The sequence below is a fragment of the Ailuropoda melanoleuca genome, chromosome 18, assembly GCF_002007445.2.
Source record: "Ailuropoda melanoleuca isolate Jingjing chromosome 18, ASM200744v2, whole genome shotgun sequence".
NCBI lineage: Eukaryota > Metazoa > Chordata > Mammalia > Carnivora > Ursidae > Ailuropoda > Ailuropoda melanoleuca.
Window position 1 is genome coordinate 4,219,581 of NC_048235.1, and position 13,740 is coordinate 4,233,320.

Sequence of the window (13,740 nt, forward strand, 5' to 3'; positions counted from 1 at the left end):
TGGGGGAATGGGATAGGCTGGTGATGGGTGGTAAGGAGGGCACGTATTGCATGGTGCACTGGGTGTTATACGCAACTAATGAATCATCGAATTTTACAGAAAAAAAATTTTTTTTAAAAAGTACAGTGTGAAATTGAAACAATAAAAGTGAGCTTCATATTCTTAGAAAGAGAGAAAGAAAGAAAGGAAAAAGAAAAAGAAAGAAGAAAGAAGAAAGAAAGAAAGAAAGAAAGAAGAAAGAAGAAAGAAAGAAAGAAAAGAAAGAAAGAAAGAGAAAGAAATNAATAAAAGTGAGCTTCATATTCTTAGAAAGAGAGAAAGAAAGAAAGGAAAAAGAAAAAGAAAGAAGAAAGAAAGAAAGAAAGAAGAAAGAAGAAAGAAAGAAAGAAAAGAAAGAAAGAAAGAAAGAGAAAGAAAGAAAGAAAGAAAGAAAAGAAAGAAAGAAAGAAAAAGAAAAAGAGAATGAGCCACTGATGCCTGCCTCAACCCAAATTTCCAAAACATTGTGTCTGGTGAAAGAAGTCGACACAAAGTGTTCATTCTGTAGGATTCCATTTATGTGAATTTCTAAGACAAGGACACTGAATCTACAGAAAAAGCAGATCAGTAGTTGCCTGGGGCCCAGTAGAGGGAGGACTGACCCCAGAGGGGAATAACAGAGCTCTTGGGGGGTGAGAGAAATGTCCTACACATCTGGATTATGGTGGTGTTCACAAACATACATCTACCAAAACCCACTAAACCACACACTTAAAATAGGTGCATTTTATTGTATGTAAATTATACCTCAATAAAGTTTGGTGTAAAAAAAAATACAATTCCGTTTACTATGGGAACTAAAAATAAACTCAATAGGAAACAATTTCAGGAAATGGAAGACCTATCATTGCTGAGAAAAATGGAGAAATATGCCAAGGTTTTGGATTAGAAGACTCAATATTGCTGTCAGGTCTCCTCAAATTCATCTATAGATTAAATGTAGTCATCAAAATCCCAGGTGGCTCTTTTTGTTGAGTTTGAAAAACTGATGGTTAAATTGATATGAAAATGCAAAGAACTCCTAGTAGACAAAACAATTTTTTAGAAAATGCAATGTTGGAAGATTTACACTGCTGGATTTCAAAATGTACTATAAAATTATCACAATCAAGAAATGTGGTGTTAGCTTAAAAGTGGAATGTAGATCAAGGGAACAAAACAGAGAATCTAAGAATAAATCTTAATATTTATGGTCAGTTGATTTTCGAAAAGGTGCCAGGCCATGCAATGTAGTAGGATATTTCCTACAACAAATGTCACGAAAAAAAAACAAGAAGAAAAAAACACACATATCCTTCACATGCAAAAACAAAAGAAAATGTGTGTGGATCCTTACCTCACACTATACACAAAAATTAACTTGAAATGGACTACAAACCCAACTCAGGGCTCGTCAACCTCAGCACTGCTGACATCTTGGACCAGATAATTCTTTGCTGCTGGGGGGCTGTCCTGTGCATTGTACTATGTTTAGCACCATCACTGGCCTCTACCTATCAGACACTAGCAGCACACCCCACCCAGTTCTGACAATCCAGAAGGTCTCCAGGTATTCCCAATGTTCTCTGGAGAACAAAACTTTTCCCATCTGAGAACCACTGACCTAACATAAAACTGAAATTACAAAATGTCTAGAAGAAAATAGCAAGAAATCTTTTTCACCTTAGGTTAGGCAAAGATGTCTTAGATAGGAAATAGATACTAAAGGCACAATTCACAAATAAATTGGACCTCAAAGTTACTTTTTTTCTTTGCGCTCTTCAAAAGAAACCATTAAGAAAATGAAAAGCCACGACCAGGAGAAAATGTTTGCAAACCATATATCTGATAAAGCAATTTTATCTAGACTGTGTAAAGAACTTGTATTCATTAAGAAGATAATGGACAAAAGACATTTCACGCAAGAACATATAGAAATGATTATAATACCAATAAGTGGAGAAGCTAGAACCCTCATACATTGCTGATGTGACTGCAAAACGGTACAGTCACTTTGAAACTTCCTTGGCAGTTTCTTTAAAAAAAAAAAAATACATTCACCATATGACCCAGCAACTTCACTCCTAGAGAAATGAAAATGTGTCTACACCAGGAATGGTACACAAATGTTCACAGCAACTTTATTCACAACAGCCAAAAACTGGAAGCAATCTGTTGACTGAGAAATGGATAAACAGAATATGGCATATCCATGCCACACACAATAATTTAGTCCTGATAACGTGCCACAACACAGGTTGTCCCCAAAGACACAACAAGTGAAAGAAGCCAGACTCAAAAGATTACATGTTATATATATTACATGTATCTGCACTGGGGGTAGGAGTGGGAAGAGACAGCTCACATTTTGGGGTGATGGAAATGTTCCGAAACTGGATCATGATTTTTGTTGTACAACCATATACATTTACTAAAATCGTTGAATGGCACACTTTCCCCAGGCAAATGTTATAGTGCATAAATTATACATCATTAGTTGTTTAAAAGAAACAGCTGTGTGGCAATCATGACATAGTACCTCTGGGATCACACTTGACAAAGAACGTGTTCAGCTGTAATGAGCACAGTTAGCTGACAGCTCCCAGTGGTCAGCACTGTGGCCTCATCCTTTCAAGCCAAGGCCTTGCTCTTTCTGGGCAGTCAGTCCCCAGTCAAGACCTGAGCCCAGGGGCTCTCAGGAACCTGGCTAACCCTGCTAATACAAGAGTCTACAAGGTGTCCTACAGGCTTTCCTTAATGGGATCCTGCTTCATCCCCCTGTATTTCTCACAGGAGTTCTCCCCAGTAAGACTCTGGCTCTCCTAACGCCTGCCAGGGTCAGCTACCTGGCGGCCCACCCAATGCAAAATACTGGGAAGCATACAACCCCCTGTGCAACCTGGGACAGCAGCCTGTAGCCTAATATTTCTTCAGTGATACATCAGTTTACCCCATCTATATTCAGGTCAGATCTGCCTCTAATTCATTTACAAAACCTATTTTTCAGACCTTTTGGACTTTGGAGTCATGGTTAAGGGACTGTGGGACTCATTATCTATGAATACTCTGCTTTCTGGAGATTACATAACTTGCACAGATTCGCATAAACTAGTTGATGGAAGAACTGGTGTTTGAATGTCCCTACATGGTACTGCAAGCTCACTCAGGCTCAGCAGTGCAACTCTGAGGATGTCTGGTAGACCGGAAAGAATGAACTTTAAAATGTTTAGTTAGTGCCCACCACATGCAGATTACTCTTCTAAATGCTGCATATGATTTGTGTCCAGTAGACCTCATTATCACATGGTCCTTAAACTTGTAGAAGTATTTCTAAGAAACCTTAATTAGCAATCATTTCGAGGTTTTTTTAAATAGGAAAACTATTCAAATGAGGTTACATGAAAGTTGCAATAGGTAAAACAGATCACTGATTAAACTCTCTGATTAAAAATTGGGAGGGGAAGTGGGAAGGCTATAGATCCTTACGCAAGGATCCTGTCCTTCTCCCCGCCCCCCAGGATAAACTCTACTATGTCTCTGTAAGTACTTACCACATAGCCCCATCTAGGCCAGTCCTTTACCTACAAAGAAGCCGACACATCCAAAGCCATTCAACTAATGAACAGTAATTCTATGAATAGAATAGTCCTAAACATCAGGACTCCTTACCCACAATATTTTCTCTTTTTGTGCCCAGTATGACACAAACCAAAATTGCCTATACATAAAAGATACAGTCGAATACCACACATCAGAAAGATGAATCACAAATGAGATTTCTTCTGATGAAATTAAAGCTTCTTTGTGTTGTGAAAGGCACTCCCATTGTTTTGTGTATACGCTCGGTGTTTTTGGATCGAACATTTTCCACCATATGTTAAGTATTACCAATATCTCGTGTTTTTAGAAATTCATTTAATGGCTTAAGAGATTTAATTTCCTCATAGAAATTATCATTACAATAGGGGCACCTGGGTGGCTCAGTTGGTTAAGCATCTGACTCTTGGTTTCAGCTCAGTTCATGATTTCAAGGGTTGTGAGATCGAGCCCCCCTGCATCTGGCTAGGTGCTCAGCCAGAACCCTTGAGATTCTCTCCCTCTGCTCCTCCCCAACCCCCCCCCACTCATGCACAAGAGGGTGTGTGTACTCTCTCTCTCTCTCAAATAAATCTTAAAAAATCATCACAATAGATTTACTTATTTATAACTATGTCCTCTGACAATTGTGTTTGAAAAGTACATGCAAAATTTCTGGGCATATACATTTAAGGAAGGATCTATATAGTGTTTCTCAAACTTTAATGTGAATTTGAATCATCTGGGGATATCCATAAACGGTAAATTCTGTTTCAGTAGACCTGGGTTGGGATGAGAAATTCTGCATTTCTAAAAAGCTCCCAGATGATGTCCTGTTTGGGTAGCAAGGATTTGGAATACTTGGAGGGCTATTACAGATTACATACTATTTACATCTAAATAGGAATTAATGATTTGGGGATTTTAATGTCTTATTACACAAAGTAACTGCTGTTGCTAGCAGTGTGTTGCAAATAAGTTGTAAAAATCTTATCAAGTTATTTCTTTGAAAATGCCTTGGTCAATGACTCAACTCTGATGTAACCATTAGAATCAGCTGAGGAGTGATTGTAAAAATGTACAAACATCAGATAGCACCACAGCGATTCTGATTTAAACTTGTCTGGGCATCCATATATTTGGGATGTGTGTTTTTCTATTTAGTTCTATGCAATTTCATTACCTGTGAAGTTTGTATATCCCCTACGCAGGGAAAATAAAGTTTCTATCTCAGTGATCGCTCACGTGGCCCTTTATAGCCACACGTGCTTCCCTACCAGCTTCCTCCACTTCCTTAACTGCTGGCAACCACTAACCTGTTTTCCATTTCTATAATTGGGTCATTTCAAGATTGTTATGTAAATGGAATTATACAGTATGTAACCTTTTGGCATTGGCTTTTATCACTCATATAATTCTCTGGGAACTCTTCCATGTTGTGTGTATAAATAGTTGGTTCCTTTTTATTGTTGAGCAGTATTCCAAGGCATGGATGTGCCACAGTTTGTTTAACCATTCAGTTTGAATAGGGTGAAGATAATGTGAAATGCCCTGGCCCCGTGTGATGTTCATGTGTTGACTTGACCAGATTATGTGGTACCTGGATATGTGGTTAAATATTCTCCTGGGTGGGTCTGTGAGGACATCTCTGGATGAGATTACCATTTGAATCAGTAGACTGAGTAAAGCCAATTGCCCTCCCCAATGTGAGTGTGCCTCATCCATTCAGTTGAAGGCCTGGATAGAACAAAAAGGCTGGACCTCTTTGAGTCAAGGCGAACTCTTCATGCCTGAATGTCTTGACCTGAAACATTCATCTTTTTCTGCCTTTGGACTCAAACTGAAATAGTGTCTCTTAGCTTGAATCTTGAGCCTGCCTGCTTTCAAAGTGGAACTCACATCATCAGCTGTTCTGGTCTACAGCTCACTTTAGCCTTAAAGACACACATAAACTGAGAGTACGTGATACAAGAAGACATTTCAAGCAAATGGTACAAGAAAAACAAAGTAGGTAACTATACTTAGACAAAATAGACTTTAAAAATGGTACAGGCAAAAAAGGTCACATGATGATAAAGGGATCTATCCACCAAGAAGATATGACAATTATAAATATCTATGTGACCAAGATCTGAGCACCTAAATACATAAAGCAAAAACTAATAGAAATAAAAGGAGTAATAACAATATGATAGTAGTTGAGGACTTTAATACCCCACGCTCAACAATGGATAGATCATCCAGACATAGAATCAGTAAGAAAGCAGATTTAAAACAACACTTTGGGCCAAATAGAGAGATACAGAACATTCTATTCAACAACAGCAAAATATATTTTTTTCTCAAGTGCACATAGAACATTTTCTGCAAGAGACCATATTGTTGTCCACAAAACAAGTCTTGAAAATTCAAAAAGACTGAAATCATGCCATGTATCTTCTCTGACCACAATTGTATGAAGCTGGAAATCAGTAACAAGAAAACTGAATAATTTATGAATGTACAGAAATTCAACAACATTCTCCTGAACAACCAGTGGATCAGAGAAGAAAGTAAAGGGGAAATAAAGCCTCTTGAGACAAATAAAATGGAAACACAACATACCAAAACTCGTGGTAGGCAGCAAAAGTAGTTTTAGGAAAGAAGTTCATAGCAATAATTCCTACATTAGGAAGAAATACACCCCCCACCCCCCAAAAAGAACTATTTCTTAATGAAGTAGAAAGAAGAACAGAGGCCAAAGTTTGAAGAAAGAAAATAATATAGAGCAGAAATAAATGAAATAGAGAACAGGAAAACAATACAAATAATTTTAACCAAATGAAGAGTGTTTCTTGAAAAGATAAACAAAATATACAAACCTTTACCTAGATTAACAAAAAAAGACCCAAATCAACAAAATTATAAATAAAAAAGGAGACATTAAAACTGATACCACTGAAATATAAAGGATCACGAGAGGCTGCTATGAACAAGAATATCCCAACAAATCGGACTACCCAGAAGAAATGGAAATATTCTGAGAAACATATAACTTACCAAAACTGAATCAGGAAGAGATAGAAAATCTGAATAGACCAATTACTGGTAAGGAGACTGATGCAGTAATCAAATGCTTCATTGGTGAATTTTACCAAACACTTAGGAACTAATGCCAGTTCTTCTCAAATTTTTTTCAAAAAATTATACAGCAGGGAACACCTCCAAACGCATTTTATGAGGCCAGCTTTACCTTTATACCAAAGCCGGAAAGGGACATTACCAGAAAAGAAACTATAGACCAATATCTCTGGTAAATATAGATGCCAATAATTTCAACATAATACTAGCAAACTGAATTGAGTAGCACATCAAAAGATGATGCACCATGACCAAGTGGAATTTATACCTTGAATGCAAGGGTGTTTGAACATATGCAAATCAATTGATGTAATGTAGCACATTAATTGGATGAAGGAAAAAAATCACGTTCATCTCAATAGACACAGTTAAAGCACATTATAAAATTCAACATACATTCACGATAAAAAAAATCTTATAGAAGATACATATTTCAACACAATGAAGGCCACATAGGATAAGCCTACAGCTAACATTATACTTAATAATGAAATGTTGAGGGGCGCCTGGGTAGCGCAGTCGTTAAGCGTCTGCCTTCAGCTCAGGGCATGATCCCAGTGTTCCGGGATCGAGTCCCACATCGGGCTCCTCTGCTGGGGGCCTGCTTCTTCCTCTCCCACTCCCCTGCTGTGTATCCTCTCTCACTGGATGTCTCTCTGTCACATGAATAAAATAAAATCTTTAAAAAAAAATAATGAAATGTTGAAAGTTTTTCATCTAAGATCAAAAACAAGAATGCCCACTCATACTATTCTTATTCTACATAGAAATCTATGCCAACAGAGTCAAGCAAGAAAAAGACATAAAGTACATAATTGGGAAGAAAAAATGTCCCTATTTGAAGACAACATGATTTTATATAGAGAAAACACTAAAGAATCCCTCCCCCCACACACAGATTTAATCAATGAAATCAGTAAAGCTGTAGGACACAAAATTAACAAACAGAATCAGTTTTTCTATATACTGATGACAAATTATCTGAAAAAAGAAACAAACAAAATGATCCCATTTATAATGGCATCAAGAACACTCAGTAATAAACTTAGCCAAGCAAGTGAAAGTTCTCTACTAGAAAAACTACAAGACATTGATGAAATAAATAGGACACACTAAAAAATGGAAATGTATCCTGTGTTCTTGTAATGAAAGAATACTGTTAAAATGTCAATACAGCCAAAAACCATTTAAAAAAATTGATATTTTTAAAAGTTTGTATTTAAATTCCTGTTAACATATAGTGTAATATTAGTTTCAGGAGTAGAATTTAGTGATTCATCACTTACATATAAAACCCAGTGCTCACCACAAATGCCCTCCTTAATACCCATTTAACCCATGCCCCTGCCCACCTCCCCTCCAGCAACCCTCGGTTTGTTCTCTACACTTAAGAGTCCGTTTTATGGATTGCCTCTTTTTTTTTTCTCCCCCTATGTTCATATGTTTTGTTTCTTAAATTCCACATATAAGTAAAATCATGATATTTGTCTTTCTCTGACATATTTTGCTTAGCATTATACACTCTAGCTCCATCCACATCACTGCAAATGGTAAGATTTAATTCTTTTTGATGGCTGAGTACTATTCCACTGTATGTATATGCCATATCTTCTTAACCATTCATCAGTCGATGGACATTTGGGTTCTTTCATAATTTGGCTACTGTTGATATTGCTGCTATAAACATCAGGGTGTATGTGTCCCTTTGAATCTGTATCAAGATTCCAATGGCATTTTTTTTCCCCACAGAAGTAGAAAAACAAATGTAAAATGTATATGGAACTCCCAAAGACTCCAAATAGCCAAAGCAATCTTATGAAAGAAGAACAAAGCAGGAGGCATCACACTTTCTGATTTCAAGCTGTAGTATAAAGGTGTAATAGTCAAAACTATATGGTACTGGTATAAAAACAAACCAATAGATCAATGAGACAGAACTGAGAGCTCAGAAATAAATCCAGGAATATATAGCCAACTAATATTTGACAAGGGAGACTGAAATAGTCAATGGAGAAAAGGCAGTTTCTTCATTAACTGGTGCTGGGGAAATGGGATATTCACACGTAAAAGAATAAAAATAGACCCCTATCTTATACACTCATGAAAATGGATTAAAGACTTAAAAGTAAGACTTGAAACCATGAAACTCCTGAAAGAAAAGATAAAGTTCTGTGATGTGGATCTTAGCAATGATTTTTGGATATGACACCTAAAGCAAAGGCAACAAAATAAAAAATAAGTGGGACTACATCAAACTTAAAAGCTTTTATGCAGCAAAAGAAACAACCAACAAAGTGAGAAGACAACTTATGGAATGGGAGGAAATGTTTGCAAACAGATAAACATTTAATATCCAAATAAAGAACTCATAGAACTCAATGGCAACAAACAAAAAAATAACCCAATTAAAATGGGTAAATGACCTGAATAGACATTTTCCAAAGAAAATATATGAATGACCACCAAGTACATGAAAAGGTGCTAATACCACTGGTCATCAGAGAAACACAAATCAAAATTACAATAAAATATCACCTCATACCTGTTAGGATGGCCATTATCAAAAGGACAAAAGATAACCAATGCCATGAGGGATGTAGAGAAAAGGAAACACTTGAGCACTGTTGGGGGGATTATAAACCGGCACAGCCACTATGGAAAATAGTATGGAGGTTCCTTAGGAAATTAAAAATACAAATACCAGTTCTAGAGAAGATGGCAGAGTAGGAGGGTCCTAAGCTCATTCTGACCCACAGATACACCTAGGTAACACCTGCAGCAGTGTAAATAACCCAGAAAAGGATACAAAGACTGGCAGGAAAGACTCTCCACAGCTAATTGTAGAGAAGAGGTCACACTGAAAATGGCAGGAAAAGCAGAGACATGGGAAACAAGCTGACCCAGAAGACTGTCTGCAGGAGGGAAGGGCACTGCAAACACAGAAAAGGGGGAGGAGCAGACCCACACCAGACTCCTCAGGCACAGGGGACGCACTGGGAAGACAAATCCCTACATCTGGCTTTGAAAACCACAGGTGCCTAATTTCACAAGTTTTTACAATCAGTGGGGTTCAACATAGGTACTTAAAAAAATCAGCAGACTCAGCTCTGGGAGAGCCAGAGAGCAACAGGAAAATGAGTGCTTATCCTTAAAGAGCCAGAGCATAACAGATAGCCCCACTGAGATACAGCAGAAAAATAGCAGTTTGAAGAACACCTGGGGTATATGAAAAGAAGACTTATTTACTAAACTCAGAATGTGTGCTGAAGGGACAGGGGTCTTTAGGGACTTCTCCAAGAACAAAAGAGCTGGCAGGCACCATTTCTTACCCCGCCCCCTAGCCTAGATAACTCCATATATGTGAGAACCAAAGGAATATTTTCCGCCTAGCTTGCTAACAGTGCCTGCCCTCCACCCCTCGCATTCTCGTGCAGTCTTGCCCCATCCAACCCACCCTCAGCAGGAGTCCATCTAAAGTGGTGCCAAAAGGATGGCATTGTGCAAGCAGCCCTGACAGTGGCCAGAGTCATTCCAAAGTGACTCCTGTCCTGGGGAGAGAGGAAGATAACCACACACACCAGTTTTACTGAGTTCCCAGAAGTAGGCTGGTGGCAGATGTCTGGTTTGACTGCAGGTCCTGCCCACCAATGAAAGCTTCTCAGGGAACAACAGAGGGAGAGCACCCTGAAATTTAGTGGGACTGCATCTCTGGCAAATGCCTGGTCTTTCAACTCAAGCCCAAGGCAGTCTCAGAGTGGCCTATTAACAACACAGGGGCCCAACACTGCCCACAACAGGCAAAGATAGCCATTGCAGATGACTGGACTGAAGGCAAATGTGGCTCAGCCAACAACAGCAGGGTACACACAACATGCAAAGAAGACACTCCCCTGAAGTGCCAGGTTCTGGTGAACAAGGAATATTGCACTGTAGGACACTATAGGATCTCTTCATAAGGCCACTACTTTCAAGAGCAGGAGACATAGCTTTTCTAACACATAGAAACAAACACAGAAACTTAGACAAAATGAGGAGACAGATGATTATATCCCAAATGAAAGAACAAGACAAAATCACAGCAAGAGAGCTACACGAAATGGAGATGGGTAATGTGCCTGACATAAAATTAATTTTTTTATTTTATTTTTTTAGAGAGAGAGAAAAAGCACATGCAAGTGGGGGAAGGGATAGAGGAAGAGGGAGAGAATCTAAAGAAGACTCCATGCTGAGTGCACACGAGCCTGACACAGGGTTTGATCTCACGACCCTGAGACCATGACCTGAGCTGAAATCAAGAGTCAGACACTTAACTGACTGAGCCACCCAGGCACCCTCTGACAGAGAATTTAAAATACTGGTCATAAGGATACTCACTAGACTTGAGAAAAGAGTGGAGGATCTCAGTAAGACCCTAAACAAAAAGATAGAAAATACAAAAAGAACAAATCAGAGATGAAGAATCCAATAATAAAATTAAAAATGCACTGTAGGGAATAAATAGTAGACTAGAGAAAGTAGAACGGATCAATGAGATGGAAAACAGAAATGAAAAGCAATCAAGATGAATGGAAGAGAAAAGAGCAATAAAAAATGAAAACAGGTGAAGGGAACTCAGTGATAACATCAAGCAAAATAACATTTGCATTATTGGGATCCCAGAAGGAGAGAGAGAAAAGGAGGCAGAAAAATTTTATTTGAAGACATAATAGCTGAAAAATTCCAAAATCTGGGGAAGCAAACAGACAAGATCCAGAAGACACAGAGAGGTCCCAACAAAATCAACCCAAGGAGGTCCACAAAAAAACTAAAAAAGCAAAAAGAAGTGATAGAGAACTCTAAAAGCAGAAAAGGAAAAGAAAGCAGTTACATACAAGGGAAAACCCACAATGTTATCAGCTGATTTTTCAGCATAAACTTTGCAGTCCAGAAGAGAGTGGCAAGATATATGGAAAGTGCTGAAAGGGTAAAAACCTACAACCAAGAATACCCCATCCAGGCTATCATTCAGAATAAGAGACAGAAAGAATTTCCCAGACAAACAAGAGTTAAAGAAATTCATCATCAGTAAACTAGCCTTACAAGAAATGTTAAGGAAATTTCTTGAGTGGAAAGAAAAGACCATAACCAGGAGTAAGAACAGAAGAAAGCATAAATGCATTAAAATCAGGTATATCTATAAGAAATCACTCAAGGGATTTACAAAATAAAAGAATGTAAAGTATGATAATATATACCTAAAGTATGGGGGAAAGGGAGTAAAAATTTAGTACTTTCAGAATCGATTCAAACTTAAGTGAGCATCAACTTAATGTAGACTACTTATACATAATATGTTATATGTTGCCCTAATGGTAACCACACACACACACACAAAAACACCTGTAATAGATTTGCAAAAAATAAAGAAAATCAATCCAAGTATATCGTTAAAGAAAGCCAGCAAACCATGAGAAAAGACAGCAACAAAGGAGCATATAAAACTACAAAAAACAACATTAAAACAAGTAACAACATGGCAGTAAGTGCATACTTATCAATAATTACTTTAAATGAAAATGGAATAAATGCCCCAATCAAAAGACATAGAGTTACTAAATGGATAAAAAAGCAAGACTCATTTACATGCTGCCTACAGGAGAGTCATTTCAGGCCTAAACACACACAGATTCAAAGTGAAAGCCTGGAAAAACATCTGTCATGCAAAAGGAAGTGGAAAGAAAGCTGGGGTAGCAATACTTGTATCAGACAAAGCACCTTAAAACAAAGATTGTAACGAGACAGAGAAAAACATTATACAGCACAAAGGGAATAATCTAACAAGAAGATATAATAATTGTAAATATTTATGCACCCAACATGGGAGCACCAAAATACACAAAACAGCTATTAACAAACATAAAAGAAGTAATCAATAGTATATAGTAATAGTAGGAGACTTTAACACTGCACTTACATCAATGCATAGATCATCCAAACAGAAAATCACGAAAGAAACAGTGGCTTTGAATGACACATTGGACCAGGTGGCTCTAACAGATGCTTTCAGAACATTCTATTTATTTTTTTTAAAGATTTTTTTATTTATTTATTCGACAGAGATAGAGACAGCCAGCGAGAGAGGGAACACAAGCAGGGGGAGTGGGAGAGGAAGAAGCAGGCTCAGCAGAGGAGCCTGATGTGGGGCTCGATCCCACAATGCCGGGATCACACCCTGAGCCGAAGGCAGACGCTTAACCGCTGTGCCACCCAGGCGCCCCCAGAACATTCTATTCTATAACAGTGGAATACACATTCTTTTCAAGTGACATGGAACATTCTACAGAACAGACCACAAGTTAGATCACAAAACAAGTCTCAATGAATTCAAAAAGACTGAAGTCAAATCATCTGTCTTTTCTGACCATAACACTATGAAACTAGAAATCAAGCACAAGAAAAAAATAAAAATACAAATACATGGTGGTTAAATAACATGTTACTAAACAATGAATGGATCAACCAGGAAATCAAAGAGAAAATTTAAAAATACAATGGTCCAAAATCTTTGGGATGCAGAAAAAGCTGTTCTAAGAGGGAAATTTATAGCAGTACAGGTCTATCTCAGGGATAAAAATTTCAAGTAAACAACCTAACATTACACCTAAAGGAACTAGAAAAAGAACAAGGGGCCTGGGTGGCTCAGTTGGTTGAGTGTCTGCCTTCAGCTCAGATCATGATCTCGGAGTCCTAGGATCAAGGCCTGAGTTGGGATCCCTGCTCAGTGGGACTCCGCTTCTCCCTCTGCCTTTCACACTGCTTGCACTTTCTCTAGCTCGCTCTAAAATCAGTAAAATTAAGAAAAAGAAGTGCTAGAAGAAAAGAATGACAAACAAGATCCCAAAACCAGCAGGAGAAAGGGAATGATAAAGATTAGAAGAGAAATAAATTAAATAAAAACTTAAAAAATCGATAGAACAGATCATTGAAACCAGGATCTGATTCTTTGAAAACATCAACAAAATTGATAAGCCTGTAGCCAGACACATG